General features: G+C 45.9%; 1 pseudogene; it reads right to left on the reverse strand.

Moving 5' to 3' along the window:
• Positions 1 to 21,713: 21,713 nt before the first annotated feature.
• Positions 21,714 to 22,858, reverse strand: LOC147091957 (uncharacterized; annotated as a pseudogene).
• Between the last annotated feature and the right edge of the window lie 958 nt (positions 22,859 to 23,816).

Genomic DNA, 23,816 nt, shown 5'->3' on the forward strand with positions numbered 1-23,816 from the left:
ACTTGCCTTGGAGGCGGTGCAACGAAGGTTCACTAGATTGATTCCTGGGGTGAGTGGACAGTCATGTGATGAGAGATTGTGTAGAATGGGCCGATACTCTCTGGAGTTTAGTAGAATGAGAGGTGATCTCATTGAAACATACAAGATTCTGAAGGGGATTGACAGGGTAGATGCTGAGAGGTTCTTTCCACTGGCGGTAATACCCAGAACTAAGGGGCACAGTCCCAGGATAAGGGGTAGATCATTTAGGACTGAGATGAGGAGGAATTCCATCCCTCAGAGGGTTCTGAATCTTTGGAATTCTCTGCCCCAGAGGGCTTTGAATGTTAAGTCTTTGAGTAAATTCAAGGCTGAGATCGATAGATTGTTGGAATCGCATAGAATCAGGGGATATGTAGATCAGACAGGAAAGTGCAGTTGAGGTCGGTAATCAGCCATGATCTTATTGAATGGCGGAACAGGCTTGAGTGGACGTTTGGTCTTCTCCTGCTTTTATTTCTGACGTACTTATGAACAGACAGAGGTCGTGGTCCATATCGGTATCATCAACATAGGCAGAAAAAAAGGGATGTGATCCTTGCAAGCAGATTTTAGGTAGCTAGGAAAGAGATTAAAAAGCAGGACCTCAAAGGTAGTAATCTTTGGATTGTCTCCGGTCCCATGGGCTACTTAATATAGAAATAGGAGGATAGAGCAGATGAATGTCTGGCTGGAGAGATGGTGCACGAGGGAGGGCTTTAGATTCCTGGGACATTGGGACCGGTTCAGGGGGAGTTGGGACCTGTACAGGCTGGACGGGTTGCTCCTCATCAGAGCTGGGACCAATATCCTCGTGAGGATGGGAAGGTTTACTCGATTGTTGTGGAGGGTCAAAACAGGGAAATGGGGAGGGGAGGAAAAAACGAAAGGGATGGTCTTAAATAGGGTGGGAGGCAGGGGTTGTTAACTGTTGCAAATGGCGATGGCAGAATCATCAACAGCTGCCACCTGAGCTGCAGTCAGAGTGGGATTGGAGCGGAGAATTAAAGTGACAAGCACTCCACTCCCACTCTGACCTCTCCGTCCTCGGCCTCATGCAACGAAAGCTCGACAAACAGCATTTCTTATTTAGAGGAAGCACTTTACAGCCTTCTGGACTCAACATTGAGTTCAACAATTTCAGACTATAACCTCAGCCCCTATTTTTTCAGGCGGCAGCTGTTGCTGATTCTGCCATCCCCATTAGCAACATTTAACCAGTCCTGCCTCCCACCCTATCACAGACCGTCCCTTTTGTTATTTTCTCCCCTCCCCGCTTTCAGTGCCTCTGCACCTGCTTAAAAGCTGTTACATCTCTAAATGTTTCCACTTCTGATGAAGGGTCACAGACTTGAAACCTTTACTCCGTTTCTCCCTCCACGGTTTCTGCTTCATCTGTTGCGTGTTTCCAACATTTTCTGTTGTTATTTCAGATTTCCAGCATCCGCAGCATTTTGCTATTGTAAGGTCTAAGATAGGTTTATAGTTTATTTGTTTAAACGCACGAAGCGTGGTAAATAATTTTGGTGAGCGGCAGGTGCAAATAACCATAAAAGGAATTGATTTCATAGAGTCATAGAGTTATACAGCACAGAAAGATGCCCTTCGGCCCATCGTGTCCACGCCGACCATCAAGCCCTCTCTATTCTAATCCCATTTTCCAGCACTTGGTCCGTAGCCTTGTATGCTCTGGCGTTTCCAGTGCTCACCTAGATGCTTCTTGAATGTTGTGAGGGTTCCTGCCTCTACCACCGTTTCAGGCAGTGAGTTCCAGATTCCAACCAGCCTCTGGGTGAAAAAGTTATTCCTCAAATGCCCTCTAAACCTCTTGCACCTTACCTTGAAACTATGCCCCCTCGTTATTGACCACTCTACTAAGGGGAAAGGTTCCTTTCCATCAACCCTATCTATGCCCCTCATAATATTCTACTGCTCAATCAGGTCCCACCTCAGCCGTCTCTGCTCGAAGGGAAAAAATCCCAGCCTGTCCAGTCTCTCTTCACCACGAATATGATTTGATTGGGATTACGGAAATATTGCTGCAGGGTGGCCAAGGCTGGGAACTCAACATCCAGGAGTATTGAATATTCAGGAAAGGTAGGCAAAAATGAAAGGGAGGTTGGGTAGCATTGCTGGTTAAAGAAGGTATTAACACAATTGTAAGGAAGGATATTAGCTCTTATGATGTGGGATCTGTATGGGTAGAACTGAGAAATACCAAGGGGCAGAAAACGTTAGTGGGAGTGGTATATAGACCACCAAACAGTAATGTGAAGGTTGGGTATGGCATTAAAAGGGAAACTGGAGAAGCATGCAATAAGGGCACAGATGTCATCATGGGTGACTTTAATCTACATACAGATTGGGCTAACCAAATTGGTTACAATACTGTGGAGGAGGAATTCATGGAGTGTTTACGGGATGGTTTCCTGGACCAATATGTCGAGGAACCAACCAGAGATCAGGCCATCATAGACTGGGTATTATGTAATGAGAAAGGACTAATTAGCAATCTTGTTGTAAGAGGCCCCTTGGGTCGTAGAGATCAAAATATGATCAAATTCTTCATTAAGATGGAGAATGAAGTAGTTGACTCAGAGACTAGGGTCCTGAATTTAAATAAAAGAAACTACGATGGTCTGAGGCGCGAGTTGGGTAGGATTGATTGGGGAATGTCACTCAAAAGGTTAACGGTGGATAGGCAATGGCAAACATTCAAAGACCGCATGGATGAACTACAGAATTGTTCATCCCAGTTTGGCATAAAAATATAATAATAAAGGTGACTCAACCGTGGCTAACAAGGGAAATTAGGGATAGCATAAGATCCAAGGGGAGGACCTATATATTGGCCAGAAAAATCAGTAATCTAGAGGATTGGGTACAGTTTAGGATTCAACAAAGGAGGACAATGGGATTAATTAAGAAGGGGAAAATAGAATATGAGAGTAAGCTTGCAGGGAACATAAAAACTGACTGTAAAAGCTTTTATAGATATGTGAAGAGAAAAAGATTGGTGAAGTCAAGCGTAGGTCCCTCGCAGTCAGAATCAGGGTAATTTATAATGGGGAACAAAGAAATGGCAGACCAATTAACTACATATTTTGGTTCTGTCTTCACAAAGGAGGACACAAATAAGCTTCAAGAGATGTCGGTGAACATAGGTTCTGATGGAAGTGAGGAACTGAACGAAATCAGTATTTGAAGGGAAATGGTGTTAGGGAAATTGATAGGATTGAAGGCCAATGAATCCCCATGGCCTGATTATCTACATCCTAGTGTACTTATGCACGTGGCCCGAGAAATAGTAGATGGATTGCTGATCATCTTCCAACATTCTATGGAATCTGGAACAGTACCCATGGATCAGAGGGTAGCTAATGTTACCCCACTATTGAAAAAAGTTGGTAGAGAGAAAATGGTGACTTACAGACCTGACATCGGTAGTTGGGAAAATGCTACAGTCCATTATAAAAGATGTAATAGCAGAGCACTTGGAAAACAGTGACAGGATCAGACACATTCAACATGGATTTACAAAAGGTAAATGGTGCTTGACTAATCTACTGGAAACTTTTGAGGATGTAGCTAGTAAAATAGATAAGAGAGAACCAGTGGATGTGATGTATTTGTACTTTAAGAAGGCTTTCGATAAGGTCCCACATAAGAGATTAAAGTTAAGGCACATGGGATTGGGGGCAATGTATTGACTTGGATAGAGAACTGGTTAGCAGATAAAAAGCAAAGAGTTGGAATAAACTGGTCATTTTCCAAGTGGCAGGCAGTGAATAGTGGGGTACCACAGGGATCGATCCTTGGAGCCCAGCTATTCATATTATATATTAATGATCTAGACACGGGAACTAGATGTAATATCCCCAAATTTGCAGATGACCCAAAGCTAGATTTGGACAGGTTGGGAGATTGTGCAGAAGCATGGCAGATGCAATATAACGTGGATAAATGTGAGGTTATCCACGTTGGTGGCAGAAACAGGAAGGCAGATTATTATCTGAATGGCAATAGATTTGGAGAAGGGGAAGTGCAACGAGACCTGGGTGTCCTTGTGCACCAGTCCATGAAGGTAAGCATGCTGGTGCAGCAGGCGGTTAAGAAGGCAAATGGTATGTTGGCCTTCGTAGCGAGAGGGTTTGAGTACAGGAACAAGGATGTCTTGCTGCAGTTGTACAGGGCCTTGGTGAGACCACATCTTGAGTACTGTATGCAGTTTTGGTCGCCTTATCTGAGGAAGGATATTCTTGCCATGGAAGGAGTTCAGCGAAGATTCACCAGGCTGATTCCTGGGATGGCAAGAATGACGTATGAGGAGAGATTGGGACGATTGGGCTTGTACTCGCTGGAGTTTAGAAGAATGAGAGGGGAGCTCATTGAAACTTATAAAATTCTGGCAGGACTTCACAGACTAGATGCAGGGAGGATGTTCCCGATGGTCGGGGAGTCCAAAACCAGGGATCACAGTCTAAGGTTAAGGGGTAGGCCTTTTAGGATAGAAATGAGGAGGAATTTCTTCACCCAGAGAGTGGTGAACCTGTGGAATTCTCTATCACAGAAGGCAGTGGAGAACAATACATTAAATATATTCAAGAAGGAGTTTGTTATATTTCTTAAGGCTAAAGGGATCAAGGGGTATGGGGAGAAAGCAGGGACCGGGTACTGAACTTTGATGATCAGCCATGATCGCTTTGAAAGGTGGAGAAGGCTCGAGCGGCCGAATGGCATACTCCTGCTCCTATCTTCCATGTTTCTATGTTTCTATGAAGCACTCCAGCCCAGGTAACACCCTGGTGAATGTCCTCTGCACCCTCACCAATGCAATCACATCCTTACTATAGTGTGGCGACAGAACTGCACAAAGTATTCCAGCTGTGGCCTAAATGGCGTTTTGTACAGCTCCATCATAACCTTCCTGCTCCGATATTCTATGCTTCGGCTAATGAAGGTAAGTATCCCATATGCCTTTTTGACCTCCTTATCTACCTGTCCTGCTGCCTTCAGGGATCTATGTACATGCACACCAATGTCCCTCTGATCCTTTGTCTTTCCTCGTGTTCTACCATTCATTCTTTATTCCCTTACCTTGTTAGTGCTCCCAAAATGCATCACCTCACACTTTTCAGGGTTAAATTCCATTTTCCACTGTTATGCCCATCTGAACACCCCATCTATATCGTCCTGTAGCCTGAGGCTTCTCTCCTTACTATTTACTGCTCCACCAATTTTCGTGTCATCTGCAAAATTACTGATCGTACCTCCTACATTCATATCTAAATCGTTAATGTACACTACAAGCAGCAAGGGGCCCAGCACCGATCCCTGCGGTACACCACTGGACGCAAGCTTCCAGTCACAAAAACGACTTTCGACCATCACCCTCTGCCTCCTGCCACAAAGTCGATTTTGGATCCAATCTGCCATATTGCCCTGGATCCCCTGGGCTCTTAGCTTCTTGACCAGTCTCCCATTTGGGACTTGTCAAAAGACTTACTGAAGTCCATGCTCTACCCTCATCCACACACCTTGTCACCCCCTCGAAAAATTCAATCAAATTTTTTAGACCTACTCTCCCCCTGACAAAGCCATGTTGGCTATCCTTGATGAATCTTTGCCTCTCCACATGGAGACTAATTCTGTCCCTCAGAATTTTTCCAATAATTTCCCTACCACTGATGTTAGGCTCACTTGCCTTTAATTCCCTGGTTTATCCCTACTACAATTCATGAATAATGGTACTATTTTAGCTGTTCTCTGGCACCTCCCTGTCGCCAGAGGGCTTCTGAAAATTTGTGTCAGAGCCCCTGCAATCTCATCCCTTGCCTCACACAGCAGGCTGGGATACATCTCGTCTGGGCCTCGGCAATTATTCAATTTTATTCCCGCTAAAACCGTTAGTTCCTTCTCCCTCTCAATACAAATTTGTTCAAGTATATAATAATCCCTTGCCTGATTTCTATGCCTACATCATCCTTCTCCATATTGAACACAGATACAAAATATTAATTTAAAACCTCACCCACATCTTCTGGCTCTACACACAGATTGCCACTTTGGTCCCTAATGGGCGCTACTCTTTCCCTGGTTATCCTCTTGTCCTTAATATACTTATGAAACACCTTGGGATTTTCCTTTATTTTGCCCGCCAGTGTTTTTCCATGACCCCTCTTCGCTCTCCAAATTTCTTTTTTAAGTACCACCCTGCATCTTCCATACTCCTCCAGGGCATCCACTGTTATTAGACCTTTGTATCTGCCATAAGCCCCCTTCTTTTCCTAATCCATTCTGGTATATCCCTTGACATCCAGGGCTCCCTGGGCTTGTTGGTCCCAACCTTGACCTTTACGGGAACATGTTGGCGTTGTACTCTCTCTATTTCCTTTCTGAAAGACTCCCACTGCTCTGATGTGGATTTTCCTGCAAGTAGCTGATCCCAGTCCACTCTGGCCAGATCCTGCCTTATCAGGAAAAAATCGGCCTTCCCCCAATTTGGAACCATTATTTCCGGTCCATCTTTGTCCTTTTCCATGACTACCTTAAATCTCACCCAATTATGGTCACTTTTACCAAAATGCTCTCCTACTGAAACTTCTACCAATGGCCCGGCTACATTCCCTAGCATTAGGTCCAGTACTGTCCCCTCTCTTGTAGGACTTTTTACATGCTGACTCAAGAAGCTCTCCTGGATGCATTTTTAAAATTCCGCACCGTTTAAGCCTTTCACACTGTGACAATCGCAGTTACTATTGGGGAAGTTGAAATCCCAATTATTACCCTATTCTCTCGACAATTCTCTGAGATTTGCCAGCGTATCTGTTCCTCTATCTCCCCCTGACTGTTTTAGGGCCTATAGTAAACTCCCAGAGAAGTGCTTGCCCCTTTTTGTTTTTAATTCTACACATATCGCCTCATTAGGGAAACCTGCTAAGATATCATCCCTCCTTACAGCAGCAATTGACTCCTTGATTAATATGGCAACACACCCTCCTCTTTTCCTCACACCTCTGTCTCGCCTGAAGATTCTATACCCCGGAATATTGAGCTGCCAGTTCTGCCCCTCCCTCAACCATGTCTCTGTGATAGCAACAATACCATTCTCCCATGTGTCTATGAACAACTTCAATTCATCTGCCTTACTCATAAGATTCCTTGCATTAAATTAAATGCCATCCAGCCTTGCTATACTCCCTTGTGCCGTTACATATTTTCTCTGCCTTCCAGGCTGACTTGATTTTCCTCTATATTTGGCTGTGCATCACCCCCTACTATTGATCCACTCCGTATCCCTTCCCGCTGCCAACTTAGTTTAAACCCTCTGCAAAAGTATTAGCTAACGTCCTCGCAAGGATGCTGGCCCAGTTTCGGTTCAGATGCAACCCATCCGACTTGTACAGGAGCCACCTTCCCCAGTAGCAGACCCAGTGATCCAGGAAACTAAAGCCATCCCGACTGCACCAACTCTTCAGCCACACATTCATCTGCTCTATCGTCCTATTCCTATACTCACTAGCACGTGGCACCGGGGGTAATCCAGAGATTACAAGCTTTGAGGTCCGCTTTTTAATCTGCTACCTAGCTCCCTCAATTCTTATTGCAGGATCTCATCCCTCTTTCTACCCATGTCGTTGGTACCAATGTGAACCTCGACCTCTGTCGTGGTGATAACAGAGACCTGGCTCTAAAAAGGGCAGGGTTGGATACTAACTATTCCTGGATATAAGATATTTGGTAACGATTGTGGAGGAACGAAAGGAGATGGGTGCCAGTATTGAATAACGAGAATATTACAGTGCTGGAGAGAGAGGATGTCCTGGAAGAGTCAAGGACAGAATGTATTGGTTAGAGTTAAGAAGCAATTGAGGTACAATTACACTACTGTGTGTATTCTATATGCCACCAACTAGTGGGAAGAATACGGAGGAGCAAGTTTGCAGGGAAATTACAGAGAGGTGGAAGAAATAAAGATTAGTAATAATGGCAGACGTAATCATGTCACTCGGGGACTTCCCTCTGCTCTAAATAAGGAGGCTCCCCTCACGGTGTCTCCTCGTTCAATCAGCGCACCTCCTCCTGCACAAAGACCACCAGACACTCACAGAAGGGAAGGCATGGATTGGGAGGAAGAGTTTAGGAAATTAGGAATATGTTTGGATTTACAAAAGTTTTACTATCCCCTCCTCGCTGCTGTTGGTGTTCCTAGTAAGGATCTATGTCCAGTTATTAATCCAATAATGCATGCAACACTGTTATATTACTCTTGCTATTTACCGTGGGGTATTCAGTTATTTCTGTTTCTAGTTGTTGCAACTTTGTTAACACATGGTTTGTTGCATAAATATAATGGAACATCCTCGCTACTGTTGGTGTTCCTGGTAAGCCTCACTATCCAGCAATTAATTGTGTAAATCATGTTTAACTGCATTACTATTCTTTTCATTTACTCCCTCTAGTCCCCGCCCTGGCTGCTGTGGTGTTCCTGGTAAATCTCTGCATCCAACAATGAATTATTTACACCATGTTTAACTGTGTTTCTCTCTTTGTCATTCACCATCACATCCGCGCTGCTGTCAGCTATTGATACTGAAGGTGATATCATGTTACCAAGATTCAAATATTCGATATTCAACTCAAGCAAATTTATTGGGTGCGACTCTTAATTTAACGAATTTCAGTCTGCTATCTACATTGAATATTTGCATCAGATCAGAAGAATGTTGTCTTTGTTGAGGAGAATTTTCACCTAATGGCGAAAGGTCATCGACCTGAAGCATTAACTCTGTTTCTCTCTCTCTCCACAGAAGCTGCCTGAGCCGCTGAGTATTTGCAACATTTTCTGTTTTCATTTCAGATTCCCAGTATCCACAGGATTTTGCTTTAGTTTTCACCAAAAACTCGGTATGGTTACGTAAAGATTCACAGGAACAAAGCCTGGCAGATCACATCCACATCAATAAATGCCTGAAATATTCGCTAATCATTCAGTTACAGTCCGCGTCTCTTTCTTTACCCTCTCCAGTTCTGCATTAGTGGCACTGCTTCTGATGGTTAAAATAGGATTACAAGGATAATTTATATTCTAACAAGGCGTTCATTCAGCCAGATTTCATAGGAACATAAAAACATAAGAAATAGGAGCAGGAGTAGGCCTCGAGCCTACTCCACCATTCAATAAGGTCATGGCTGATCATCCACCTCAACTCTAGTTTCTTGCCCTTTTGATTCCCCTAGAGTCCAAAAATCTATCTATCTCAGCCTTGAATACAATCGACGACTCAGCTTTCACAGCCATCTGGGGCCATGAATTTCAAAGATTCACAAACTTCTGAGTGAATAAATTCCTCATAATCTCGGTCTTAAATGGCCTACCCATTATCCTGAGACTATGTTCTAGACACTCCAGCCAGGGGAAACAATCTCTCAGCATCTACCTTTAAATCCCCTTCAGAATCCTGTAAAAGCCAAGATGCCATTTGCCTTCATTATTGCTGTACTTGTACGCTTGCTTTCTGTGTTTCTTACACCATGACAGCCAAATGTCTCTGAACACCAACATCTGAAATTTTCTCACCATTGCAAAAATATTCTGTTTTTCTATTCTTCCAACGAAAGTGAATAACTTCACATTTCTTTACATTTTACTCCATCTTCCACCTTATTACCCAGACACTTAATCAATCTTTATCCCTTTGCAGATGCTTTATGTTTCCTCGCAGCTTACTGTCCCACCTAGCTTTTTATCATCAGCAAACGTGGATAAATTACTCTCGGTGCCTTCAAAATTGCAAATCTTTGTTTGAATTTACAATTGGACCCTATGCCTGTCTGTTACAGTTCACTGGATCTCTGTGAGACGCAGAGTGAGTCTATATTGCCCCCTGTTGTACTTCAGGATAAACAATCCCAGCTGATTGTAACTGAGGAAGTGAGGATCAGAAAACCCTTTGATATTTTGTTTTCTCTGCACAGGTTGGAAACCAACAGGTGAAAAGGTACATGGATTAATCTCTTCCATTTGTGTTCAGATACTTTACAAAATCATTCAGCGGCACTTTGCCTGTGGGATAAGTCGTCTGATTTCGATGGTAATAAATGCATTTAGTGGGACATTACCTGGTCTATGACAATTATTTATTTTAATTCAGTGTCCATCCGTATTGATGTTATTTGCAATGTTATTTGGTGAATCTTCCTTTCAATGAGCTACGACTTGTGTATCTCAACAAAAATGCAGAAAATTCAATCTTCAAAACACTTCTTACAGCTGAGTTATCTTTATAATTGCAGCGCACTTTTATTTATTATCTTAGCATTGTCATATACATCTGTACATTTTACATACAATTGTCTGCAATTATTGCACGCCATGGTTGCTGTCTCTGTATTTTGCTGTTGCATTCATGTTCAGTATAAAATGTAATGGATATTCTAACCAGGAGCAGGAATCCAAGTGGATTTCACCCTCCCCGACAAAGGGGCACCAAAGCGATTTGCACTTCTCCTAATACTGACTGATCCCGGGACACGATGGCTTCCTGAAAGGTTCTGGCCCTTTGTGACCCTGGTACCTCGGGCAGTGCTTCTGTCTGCTGGGTAAAATATAGATTGATCATTTATCCTCTCATTGATCAAACATCTGTTAATTTCATGTTGTATTTATCCCCTTTTATTTATTGATTCCACAATGTACTTCCCGATTATTCTTGCAATAAACCCTGTATTCAGCTCCACAGGTAATAGAATTAGGTTATATCATTGAATGTTGCTCGTGAGTCGCAGATTTCACTCCGGCTTCCATCAGCTACTGCTTATGTTCCCACCCTGATGTATAATTTCCCTGTTTATTTCCCTTCCTCACAGTGAACGTAGTGACGATTGTGATCCTGTCTCGGGGGAAGTGCGGACTCTCCACATGTGTCACTCGCTACCTGGTGGCCATGGCAGCGGCGGATCTACTGGTCGTTGTCCTCGACCTGATATTGAGGCACATACCGATTGTTTATTGGGAACAGTTTAGTTTCGTGAGGTCCATCCCCGTGTGTAATATCCACGCCGTCCTGCTTTATGCAGCCACAGACTGTTCTGTCTGGTTCACCGTCACTTTCACCTTTGATCGATTTGTGGCCATTTGTTGTCAGAAGCTGAGAACTAATTATTGCACCAAGAAAACGGCGGCTGTGGTTCTGGGAACAGTAACTGTGCTGAGCGGTTTAAAGAATATCTTCTGGTATTTTATGTTGACAGATGAATATTGGTTAGAGAACTTCCCCTGGTTTTGTGCTGTATCACCGGTTGTTCAGTATTCACTGGCCTGGGCAGTAATCGAGTTGCTTCATAATATTCTCACACCGGGGCTCCCATTTGTTGTGATTCTGCTGCTCAATGCTGTTACCGTCAGACACATTTTACTGTCCAACAGAGCCCGCAGGAGGCTCCGGGGTCCCAGTAGTGTGGAGAGTCCCAGAGATCCAGAGATGGAGAGCCGCAGGAAATCCATGATTTTACTCCTTGTTATCTCTGGCAATTTCATCCTGTTATGGACAATATTTATGGTGTGTTCTATGTGGAATCGGGTGGTTTATTTGGGTCATCGTTCTATATATGTAATAGATTTTGTAGTGGACATTGGATTCATGCTTCAGCTGCTGAGTTGCTGCACAAACACTGGGATATATGCCGTGACACAGAGTAAGTTCAGAGAGCAGCTGAAGAATGCGGGGAAATATCCATTTACATTGATTGTAAAATTCAATAAAGGATAAGAAGAAGCATTGAATGTGCAGCCTGAGAGCTCCCTGAGCCTGATACTGTGGTGAGCCACTCTCCCCCGGGCCGGGCCGGCGGGGCTGGTGATCTGGGTGACATTAACATGCTCACTCACACACTGTCTGTACTGGGCTCGCTGGCCCTCATATTGTGGCGAGCCACTCTCCCCCGGGCCGGGCTGGGCTGCTGATCTGGGTGACATTAACATGCTTATTCACACAATGTTTATACTGGGCTCCCTGGGCCTGAATTGTATTGAGCTGCTCTCCCCCAAACTCGGCTGCCTGTGGGGTCAGTCAACGCCAGGTTATAGTCCAACAGCTTTATTTGAAATCATATGCTTTCGGAGCGCTGCTCCTTCGTCAGGTGAAGTGGAGAGATGCATAAAAATACAGCTTATATAGTCAGAGAATAATGTCAGATGTTTAAAGGTAATCTTTCTAACTGCCATTTATCACACCTCGGCAGAGAGATAATCACAGCAACCAAAGGTGTAAATTGTGTCCAACACCGGCATCTCCACACTGTGGGGTCAGTGATCTTGATGAACATTAACACGCTAACTCACACATTGTCTGCACTGGGCTCCCTGTGAGGGGCACGGCCATCGGTCAGTCACCTCTGGAAAGGCACCATTGATGTAGACAAAGATGGCCGCCCATACCGGGCCGTCTGAAACAGCACAACCCCCGCCCACACCAAGGTAGCGTTCGCTGTGCCCTAGACAAAGATAGCAGCACTGCTCATTGAACAAAGTAGCAGGTCCCACCCCCGCCTAGCACAGATAAATCGTCTCTGCAGCCTAGCACAAAGATGGCGGCTCTAGGGTCCCTCTCAAATATGATGGCTCTGAGGCTCCGCACAAAGATGGCGGCTCTTGGGTCCCACACAAAGATGCCGGCTCTGGGGCCACTCACAAAGATGCCGGCTCTAGGGTCCCGCACAAAGATGCCGGCTCTGGGGCCACTCACAAAGATGCCAGCTCTGGGGCCCTGCTCAAATCTGACGGCTCTGGGGCCCCGCTCAAATCTGATGGCTCTGGGGCCGCGCACAAATCTGACGGCTCTGGGGCCGTGCTCAAATCAGACAGCTCTGGGTCCATGCACAAATCTGATGGCTCTGGGGCCAGGCAGAAATCTGACGTCTCTGGGTCCGCACTCAAATCTGACGGCTCTGGGTCTGCGCTCAAATCTGACGGCTCTGGGGTCACGCTCAAATCTGACGGCTCTGGGGCCACGCTCAAATCAGACGGCTCTGGGGCCACGCACAAATATGATGGCTCTGGGGCCATGCACAATTCTGACAGCTCTGGGGGCCCGCTCAAATCTGATGGCTCTGGGGCCATGCACATTTCTAATGTCTCTGGGGGCCCGCTGAAATCTGATGGCTCTGGGGCCGTGCTCAAATCTGACGGCTCTGGGGCCGCGCTCAAATCTGATGGCTCTGGGGCCACGCACATTTCTGATGGCTCTGGGGGCCCGCTCAAATCTGATGGCTCTGGGGCCACACACATTTCTGATGGCTCTGGGGGCCCACTCAAATCTGATGGCTCTGGGGCCACGCACATTTCTGATGGCTCTGGGGGCCCGCTCAAATCTGATGGCTCTGGGGCCACGCACATTTCTGATGGCTCTGGGGGCCCACTCAAATCTGATGGCTCTGGGGCCACGCACATTTCTGACAGCTCTGGGGGCCCACTCAAATCTGATGGCTCTGGGGCCACGCACATTTCTGATGGCTCTGGGGGCCCGCTCAAATCTGATGGCTCTGGGGCCACGCACATTTCTGATGGCTCTGGGGGCCCGCTCAAATCTAATGGTTCTGGGGCCACGCACATTTCTGATGCCTCTGGGGGCCCACTCAAATCTGATGGCTCTGGGGCCACGCACATTTCTGATGGCTCTGGGGGCCCGCTCAAATCTGATGGCTCTGGGGCCATGCACATTTTTGATGGCTCTGGGGGCCCGCTCAAATCTGACGGCCCTGTGGCCGCGCTCAAATCTGACGGCTCTGGGGCCCCGCACAAATCAGGCAGCTTTTGGGCTCCGCACAAAGATGGCAGCTTTTGGGTCCCGCACAATGCTTGCGGCTCTTCGGCCCCGCTCAAATCTGATGGCTCTGGGGCCCTGCACAAAGATGGTGGCTCTTGGGTCCTGCCCAATGATGGCTGGGCTGGGGGCACCGCAGAAAAATGGAGGCTCTGGGGCCCCGCACAATGATGGTGACTCTGGGGCTCGGCAGAATGCTGGCAGATCTGGGGCCCTACGCAAAATGGCAGCTGTCTCTCAGGGCCTTTCCCTGGCTGCAAGAGGCAAACATCCAGATAGCAGCAGCAGCTGGAGGCCCAGTTACCATGAAAGTGGGTGGTGAGGCAGAGCAGCCCGGCCTGGCCAGGCCCACAGGAGCCCGAACAGCCCAGCCTGGGGAGGAGGATGTCCTTTACGAGTTATATCTGAGAGTTAGAGTGAGGGTTGTGGGGCATATCAGTGTGTTACAGTGAGGGGTGTGGGGTATATCAGTGTGTTACAGTGAGGGGTGTGGAGTATATCAGTGTTACAGTGAGGAGTGTGGGTTATATCTGAGAGTTAGAGTGAGGGTTGTGGGGCATATCAGTGTGTTACAGTGAGGGGTGTGGGGTATATCAGTGTGTTACAGTGAGGGGTGTGGAGTATATCAGTGTTACAGTGAGGAGTGTGGGTTATATCTGAGAGTTAGAGTGAGGGTTGTGGGGCATATCAGTGTGTTACAGTGAGGGGTGTGGGGTATATCAGTGTGTTACAGTGAGGAGATTGACGTATGTCAAGGTTTTACAGTGAGGGGTGTGTGGTATATCAGAATGTTACAGGGAGGTGTGTACGGTATATCAGAGTGTTATAGTGAGTGGTGTGAGGTATATCAGAGTTTTACAGTGAGGGGTGCGGGTTATTTCAGAGTGTTACGGTGAGAATGCGGGGAATATCAGAGTGCTAAAATTAGGGGTGATGGTATATCTGAGAGCCACAATAATGGGTGTGGGCTTTCACAGATTGTTACATTGCTGGGTGTGTGGAATATCAGAGTGTTAGCATGAGAGGTGAGGGATATATCAAGAGTGTTACATTGAGTGGTTTGGTGTATATCAGTGATAAAGTGAGGCATGTGGGGTATATCAGTGTGTAAAATGACGGGGATGGTGTATATCCCAGTGTTAAAGCGAGTGGTGTGGTGCATATCAGATTGTTACCTTGAGGGGTGTAGTGTATGTCAGAATTTAATAGTGATGGGTGTGAGGTATATCAGAGTTTTATAGTAAGGAGCGTGGGGTATAATAGAGTGTTAAAGTGAGAATGTGTGGTATATGAATTTTACAGTGAAGGGTGTGGGGTATTTCAGTGTGTTCCAGTGAGGGGTGAGGATATAGTGAGTTGCGTGGTGTATATTAGATTTTTACAGTGAGGGGTGTGGGGTATATCAGAGTGTTACAGTGAGGGGTGTGGGCTTTCTCAGATTGTTACATTGCCGGGTGTGGGGTACAGCAGAGTGTTGCAATGAGAGGTGTAGGGTATATCGGAGTGTTACACTGAGAGGTTGCTGGCTATATCCGTGTTAAATTCATTGGATTGGGTTTATATCAGTTTGTTACTTTGCGGGGCATGAGGAATATCAGTGTTTGAGTGAGTAGTGTATGGTAAACAATGTGTTACAGTGAGAAGTGATGGGTATAAGGATCTTGGGGGCTTTTAATCTTCATATAGACCGACCAAATTAATTTGCCAAATGTAGACTGGAGGACGAGTTCATGGAATGTATTCGGGACAGTTTCCAGAAAAATATATCATGGAACCAACCAGCAAACAAGCTATTTTATAACTTGTATTCTCTAATGAGACAAGGTTAATCAGCAATCTCATAGTAAAGGACCCCCAGGGGCAGAGTGCTCATAATATGATAGAATTTCATGGTAACTTTGAGAGTGACTTGCCTAAGTCTGAAACTAGACTCTTAGACTTAAAGAAAGCCAATTCCATAGGTATGAGGGGAGAGTTGGTTGAATTGATTGGAAAAATAGATAAAAAGATATGGCGGTAAATAAGCAGTGGCTAGCATTTAAAGAAAAAATTAATAATTCTCGACAATAATACATTCCATTGATAAACAAAAACAGGTTTATAAAAAGGAAGAGGGTAGATAAAGTAAACGTTGGTCCCTTAGAGTATGATACTGGGGAATAAATAAAGTGAAACAGGGAAATAGCTTAGATTCTGAACAAATATTTTGCATCGGTCTTCACCATAGAAGACACTAACAACATCACAATAATGGATAATCAAGGGGCCACAAGGAGTGGGGAACGATAAACAATCACTATCACTAAGGAAATATTACTCAGTAAAATAATGGGACTAAAAACCGACAGGTCCCCTGGAACAGATGGCCTGCATACCAGGCTCTTTAATGAAGTGGCTGCAGAGATAGTGGATGCATTGGTTGCAATATACCAAACTACCCTGGACTCTGGATAGGTCCCAGCGGATTTGAAAATCGCTAATATAACACCCCTATTTAAGAAAGAAGGGAGAGAAAAAGCAGGAAACTATAGACCAGTTAGCCTAACATTTGTCGTTGGGGAAATGCTGGAGTCCTTCATGAATGAAGCAGTAGCAGGGCATTTAGAAAATATATTGCAGTCACACAGTCAGCATGGTATTAGGAAAGGTAAATTATGTTTAACAAATATGCTGGTGATCCTTGAGGATGTAACAAGCAGGATGGACAAGGGTGAGCAGGCGGATGTTGTGTATTTGGATTTCCAGAAGGCATTCGATAATGTGCCTCATAAAATTTTACTGCAACGGAGTTGGGGTAATATATTAGAATGAATAGAAATTGGCTAAATAACAGAAAGCAGAGAGTTGGGATAAATGGGTCATTTTATGGTTGGCAAACAGTAACTAGTGGGGTGCCACATGGTTCGATGCTGGGGCCCCAACTATTTACAATCTACATTAATGACCTGAATGAAGGGGTCGAGTGTAATGTAGCCAAGTTTGCGGATGATACAAGGATAGGTGGGAAAGCAAGTTGTGCAGAGGACTCAAAGAAACTGCAAAAGGATATAGACAGGCTAGGTGAGTGGGCAAACTTTTGGCAGTTGGAGTATTATGTGGGAAAGTGCAAGTTTATCCAATTTGGCAGGAAAAATAAAAAGGCTATCTATTATTTAAATGGAGAGAGATTATAAAATGCTACAGTTCGGAGGGACCTGGCGGTCCTTGTGCAGGAAACACAAAAAGTTTGCATGCAGGTACAGCAAGTAATTAAAAAGGCAAATGGAATGATGGCCTTTATTTCACGAGGGTTGTAGTATAAAAGCAGGGAAGTCCTGCTACAAATGTACAAGGTATTGCTGAGACCAAAGCTTGAGTACTGCGTTGAGTTTTGGTCTCCTTATTTAAGGAAGGATATAATTGCATTGGAGGCAGCTCAGAGACGATTCACTAGGTTAATTCCAGAGATGAGGGTTTTGACTTACGAGGAAAGGTTGAGCAGGCTGGGCCTATACTCATTGGAATTTAGAAGAATGAGAGGTGATCTTATTGAAACACATAAGATACTAAGGGGGCTCGACAGGGTAGATACAGCGAGGATGTTTCCAATCGTGGGAGAATCTAGAACTCGGGGCCCAGTCTCAAAATAAAGGGTCACCCTTTTAGAAGTGAAATGGGGAAGAACGTCTTCTCTATTAGGGAGCTCTGGAGGCTGGGTCATTAAATATATTTAAGTTGGAAATTTTTTGCAAGATAAGGGAGTGAAGGGTTTTGAGGAGCCAGCTGTGAAGTGGCTTTGAGCCCTAGTACATCCATGATCTTATTGAATGGCGGAGCAACCTCAAGGGGCCAATAGGTCTATTCCTGCTCCTATTTCTTATGTTCTTATTTTCCATGGGAAAAGTGATCCAACCATAGCTAATTAAAGAACTTAAGGATAGCATTAGATTGAAAGAAGCAGCTTATAATTGTGTAAAGAATAATGTAAGCCTGAGGGTTGGGAAAGTTTCAGAAACCAGCAATGGTTGATCAAACATTGATAAAAAGGGAAAAAATAGATTATGAGAGAAAACTAGCAAGAAGTATAAAAGCAGATTCTGCAAGTATGGAAATAGTTAAAGAGTGGCAAAAGGAAACGCTGCTCCCTTAGAGTCTGAGACAGCAAAAATTAATATGTGGAATAAGGAAATGGCAGAAACATTCAACAAATATTTTCTGTCTGTCTTCCCATTAGGAGACATAAAAAGCCTGCAAAAAAACGTGGATCCCAATGGTCTAATGAAGTGAGGAACTTAACATAATTAATATAAGTACAGAAAAAGTACTAGAGATACTAATGAGACTAAACACCAACAAATCCCCTGGACTTGACAGCCTACATCCTAGGGTTCTAAAAGTGGTGGCGAAAGAGATAGTGGCGAGCATTGGATTTGATCATCAAAAATTCACTAGATTCTGGAATGGTCCCAGCGGATTGGAAGGTCGCAAATGTAACACCGCCATTCAAGCACGGAGGGAGAAAAATACAGGGAACCACAGGCCAGTTAGCATGAGATCAGTCGTCGGGAAAATTCTGGAATCCATTGTTAAGGAAATGGTATTAAGACACTTAGAAAATCATAACATGATTCGGCAGCGTCAGCATGGTTTTATGAAAGGGAAATCGTGTTTGACGAATTTATTAGAGATTTTTAAGGATGTAACTAGCAGAGTAGATAAAGGGAACCAGTTGATATAGTATATTTGGATTTCCAAAAGGCATTCGATAAGGTGCCACATAAACGTTTATTACATAAGATTAGAGCGCATGGATTTAGGGGTACTTTAATAGCATGGATAGGGGATTGGTTAACAGACAGAAACCAGAGAGTAGGGATAACGGATCTTTTTCAGGTTGGCAGGCTGTAACTAGTGGGGTGCCGCAAGGATCTGTGTTGGGGCCTCAGCTATTTACAATCTATATTAATGACACAGATGAAGGGTCCGTGTGTAATGTACCTAAGTTTGCTGATGATACAAAGCTATGTGGGACAGTGAGCTGTGAGGAGAATGCAAAGAATCTGCACAGGGATATAGATAGACTGAGTGAGTAGGCAGTACGGTGGCAGATGGAGTATAATGTATGGAAATGTGAGGTTCGGTTGTTAGCGCCACCGATTAACACCTAAAGAGGCCGAGTAGTGGGGCGCTAGCCAATTTCCGGTTGTGCGCAAGGCGCCTACCGCCTCGCCCCATATTGAGCATGCATTTAGCGCCGGCGCTAAATCTTAGCGCCCGCTCATGGGCGCAGGCTGATTATGATGTCATTTGAGTGCGCAATGCCTTTTGGGCGCCCCAGACTGGAAATTCAGTGGCTCCCCCCTCCGTAGCACCTGGCGCTAATAGTGACAGCTTACCTGGGCCTTACCAAGTCGGTCTCGGGTTGGAGGAGCGTTATTTAAAGGGGACTGGTGTGGTTTAAAAGCGGCAGCCATTTTTGGAGCTCAAATTCCTCGAGAGCTACAAAGAGTTGCTGAGCTGCACACTGACAGCCATTTGACCACTGAGCCAGTGCAGGCAGACGATCTTCAGCCTTCTGACCGTCACCTTGCTGTTGGTGAGCCTTGACAACAGGGAACCTTCCTGTGGGCATTGGAGGGGAACGTCCTGCTGCTGAATCATCTGGAAAGGGCACTGAGACGCTGGGAGAGGGGGGCAGGCATGGCCAGACAGAGGAGGGCCACAGACGTTGCCACAGCAGACCTTACGCTGGCAGGGTTTTCCGACAGCAGTTTCCCTACATGAACATGCCGGAGGAGCAGTGTGTCAGAAGGCTGCAATTTAGAAAGGAGGTGGTGACTAAGCTGTGCCAGCTGCTTCAGCCAGATCTGCAACCTCAGATAAGGTGCAGGACATTTCTGTCGGTGGCTGAGAAGATGCCTGCTGGCCTGAACTTCTATGCGAGCGGCTCTTCTCAGGCTGTGCGTCAGAGGCTGATCAGAAGTAGCTTCTAGGCCCATCTCACAGAACGCTTGCTGCCATTCCAAGAAGTGGAATGGAGCCAGTCTGATACCCCCAAGCCTGTGAAGGGCAAGATGCATGTAAACAGCAGGCATGGCCATTGTAAATGAAGAAAGTGTTTCATTACACAAAATGTGGTTCCTTCAAACATGAGAAAGCTATGGCAACAGAAAGCAAAACTAATACACTGCCATATAACTGACTCTCACACCCGGGAGACTGTCTAAAACATAAATCACAATACGACCATCTGCCATGGCCTTGATTCCACTGCACCAATCAAAGCATCCAATGACCCATCAGTGAGGCATTCCGCCCTCTGCCTCACCCTTTCCATATCTTGCTAGCCTGGTGCGCCACAGGTAGGCTCCCACCGCTTTGAAGGCCTACAAGGCAGTGAGTGTGGCTGGTGATGACAATTGACCTGCCCCTTTAACAGCTGGCCGGCGCCAGTGTGTCTAAGTGAAAGTGATTATTGACAGCACCTTCGCTACGCCCCACGCGGCGCGAAATTGGGTTGCGCCGCCGGTTTAGCGCCTTAAGAGTAGAAGGCAGCGCCTGATTTAGCGCTGCAATCACCTTTAGGGACGCTGCTACCCAATATGGCGTTAGGTGGCGCTAAATTGCGCCTGGCGCTAAACTTTGCACATCACCAGGACTAGTGCCCCAAACGCAGCTATACCGAATTTCTAGGCCATTATATTTTAAATGCTGAGAAACACTCAAATGTTGGTGTTCAGAGAGAATTGGGTGTCCTCATGCAAGAAACACTGAAAGCTGGCATTCAAGTACAGCAAGCAATATGGAAGGCAAATGGCATGTGGACCTTTATTGCAAGGGGGTTGGTGTAAGAGTAACGAATTCTTACTACAATTGTACAGGGCCTTGGTGAGACCACACCTGGTGCACTGTGCACAGTTTTGGTCTCCTTGTCTAAGGAAGGATAAACTTGCCTTGGAGGCGGTGCAAGACAGTTTCACTAGCTTGATTCCTGGGATGAGAGGTCTGTCCTATGATGAGACATTGTGTAGAATGGGCCTATACGCTCTGGAGTTAAGAAGAAGGAGAGGTGATCTCATCGAAACATACAAGATTTTAAAGGGGATTAATAGGGTAGATGTTGAGAGCTTGTTTCCCCTGGCTGGCGTGTCTAGAACTTGGGGGCATAGTCTCAGTATAAGAGGTAGGCCATTTAAGATTGAGATGAGAAGGAATTTCTTTACTCAGAGGGTTGTGAAGTTCTGGAATTCTGTGCCCCAGAGGGCTGTGAATGCTGAGTCTTCTACTATATTCAAGGCTGAGATAGATGCATTTTAGGACAAAAGGGGAATGAAAGGATAAGGAGATCGGGCGGGAAAGTGGATTTGAGTTCGATGATCGGCCATGACCTTTTTGAATTGTGGAGCAGGCTTGAGGGGCCGCATGGCCTACACGTTCTTTTATTTATTATGTTATTCTTAAGTTCTTATGTAGGAAGTCACACAACACCAGGTTATATTCCAACAGCTTTATTTGAGATCACAAGCTTTCGGAGCGCTGCTTCTTCGTCAGGTGAAGTGGAGAGAAGCATACAGGCACAGCATATATAATCAGAGAAAACTGCCAGATGATTACAGGTAATCTTTCTAACGGCCCTTTATCACACCTCGGCAGAGAGATAATCACAGCAATCAAAGGTGTGAATGGTGTCCAAACAGGTCAGTCAGGAAAACATTACATCAAAGAACAATGAGGTGGGTTCACAAGGGGTTAAATGTTGCAGATGCTGGGGTATGTCTGAAAAACAGAAAAAACTAAAAACTTTGCTGGAAATCACAGCAGGTCCGGCCGCATCTGTGCAGAGAGAACAAGCGAACGACGACTCGAGTCTGGATGACTCTACGTCAGGTAGGGTTACATGTAGCGTGACATGAACCCAAGATCCCGGTTGAGGCCGTCCTCAGGAGTGCAGAACTTGGCTATCAGTTTTTGCTCGCCGATTTTGTGTAGCTGTGTGTCTCGAAGGCCGCCTTGGAGAATGCTTACCCGAAGATCGGAAGCTGAATGTCCTTGACTGCTGAAGCATTCCCCGACTGGGAGGGAACACTCCTGCCTGGCGATTGTTGTGCAGTGTCCATTCATCCGTTGTCGCAGTGTCTGCATGGTCTCGCCAATGTACCATGCTCCGTGGCATCCTTTCCTGCACTGTATGAGGTAGACAACGTTGGCCGAGACACATGAGTATGAACCATGTACCTGGTGGGTGGTGTCCTCACGTGTGATGATGGTATCTGTGTTGATGATCTGGCATGAATTGCAGAGGTTGCCGGGGCATGGTTGTGTGGTGGCGTGGTGGCTGTTCTCCTGAAAGCTCGGTAATTTGCTGTGAATGATGTTCTGTTTGAGGTTAGACGGCTGTTTGAAGGCGAGTAGTGGAGGCGTGGGGATGGCCTTAGTGAGGTGTTCATCGTCGTCGATGACATGTTGAAGGCTGCGGAGATCATGGCATAGTTTCTCCGTTCTGGGGAAGTACTCGACGACGAAGGGTACTCTGTTGGTTGTGTCCCGTGTTTGTCTTCTGAGGAGGTCTATGCGATTTTTCTCTGTGTTGCATCGGAACTGTCGATCGATGAGTCGAGCATCATATCCCGTTCTTACGAGGGCGTCTTTCACGTCTGTAGGTGTCGATCACGCTCCTCCACGTCTGAGCACATCCTGTGTATTTGCAGGGCTTGTCCATAAGAGATGGCTTCTTTAACGTGGTTAGGGTGGAAGCTGGAGAAGAGGAGCATCGTGAGCTTGTCCGTGGGCTTGAGGTAGAGTGAAGTGCTGAGGTGTCCATCTTTGATGGAGATTCTTGCGTCCACGAATGAAACCGATTCTGAGGAGTAGTCCCTAGTGAGTTTGATGGTGGGATGGAACTTGTTGATGTCGTCGTGTAGTCTTTTCAGTGATTCTTCGCCGTGGGTCCATAGGAAGAAAATGTCGTCGATGTATCTGGTGTATAGGTTTGGTTGGAGGTCCTGTGCAGCGAAGAAGTCTTGCTCGAACTTGTGCATGAAGATGTTGGCGTATTGGAGTGCGAATTTGGTCCCCATGGCTGTTGTGTGTGTTTGGGTAAAGAACTGGTTGTCGAAGGTGAAGACCTTGTGGTCAAGGCTGAAGCGGATGAGTTAACGATGGCGTCTGGAGATTGGCTGTTGTTGGTGTTGAGTATTGAGGCTGTCGCAGCGATGCCTTCATCGTGGGGGATACTGGTGTAGAGTGCCGAGACGTCCATCATGGCGAGGAGTGTTCCTAGTTCAACTGGTCCGTGGGTGCTGAGTTTCTGTAAGAAGTCTGTAGTGTCGTGACAGAAGCTGGGGGTTCACGTTACGATGGGTTTCAGGATGCCCTCGATTTATCTAGAGAGGTTCTCACACAGGGTTCTGTTGCCTGATATGATAGGACGCCCGGACATGTTGGCTTTGTGTATCTTTGAGAGGCAGTAGAAGGCCCCTATGCGGGGAGTACGTGGGATGAGAGCGTGTAGGATACTCTGAAGGTCTGGATCGAAGGTCTTGATCAGTCTGTTGAGTTGGCGGGTGTGTTCTTTGGTCGGATCTGCGGGTAACTGTCTGTAGTATTCCTGGTTGTCCAGTTGTCGGTATGCTTCTTTGCAATAGTCCATTCTATTCTGTATGACGATGGCTCCTCCTGCTGGTTTGATGACGATGTTGTGGTTGGTCTTGAGAGAGTAGATGTCGTTGCGTTGTGCTCAGGTGACATTCTGGACTGTTTGGTGAGTGTGGCTGATGATTCTGGCGTTGATGCATCTCCTGACAGCTTGAGCATACATGTCAAGCTTAGGGCAGAGGCTGATAGCCAAGTTCTGCACTCATGAGGACGGCCTCAACCGGGATCTGAGGTTCATGTCACGCTACATGTAACTGCACCAGATGTAGAGTCATCCAGACTCGAGTCGTCATTGGCTTGTTCTCTCTGCAGGGATGCGGCCGGGCCTGCTGTGATTTCAAG

The sequence above is a fragment of the Somniosus microcephalus genome, unplaced genomic scaffold (genome assembly GCF_052327205.1).
Source record: "Somniosus microcephalus isolate GS21.2 unplaced genomic scaffold, FLI_Smic_1.0 unresolved_chr3, whole genome shotgun sequence".
In the NCBI taxonomy this organism is placed as follows: Eukaryota; Metazoa; Chordata; class Chondrichthyes; order Squaliformes; family Somniosidae; genus Somniosus; species Somniosus microcephalus.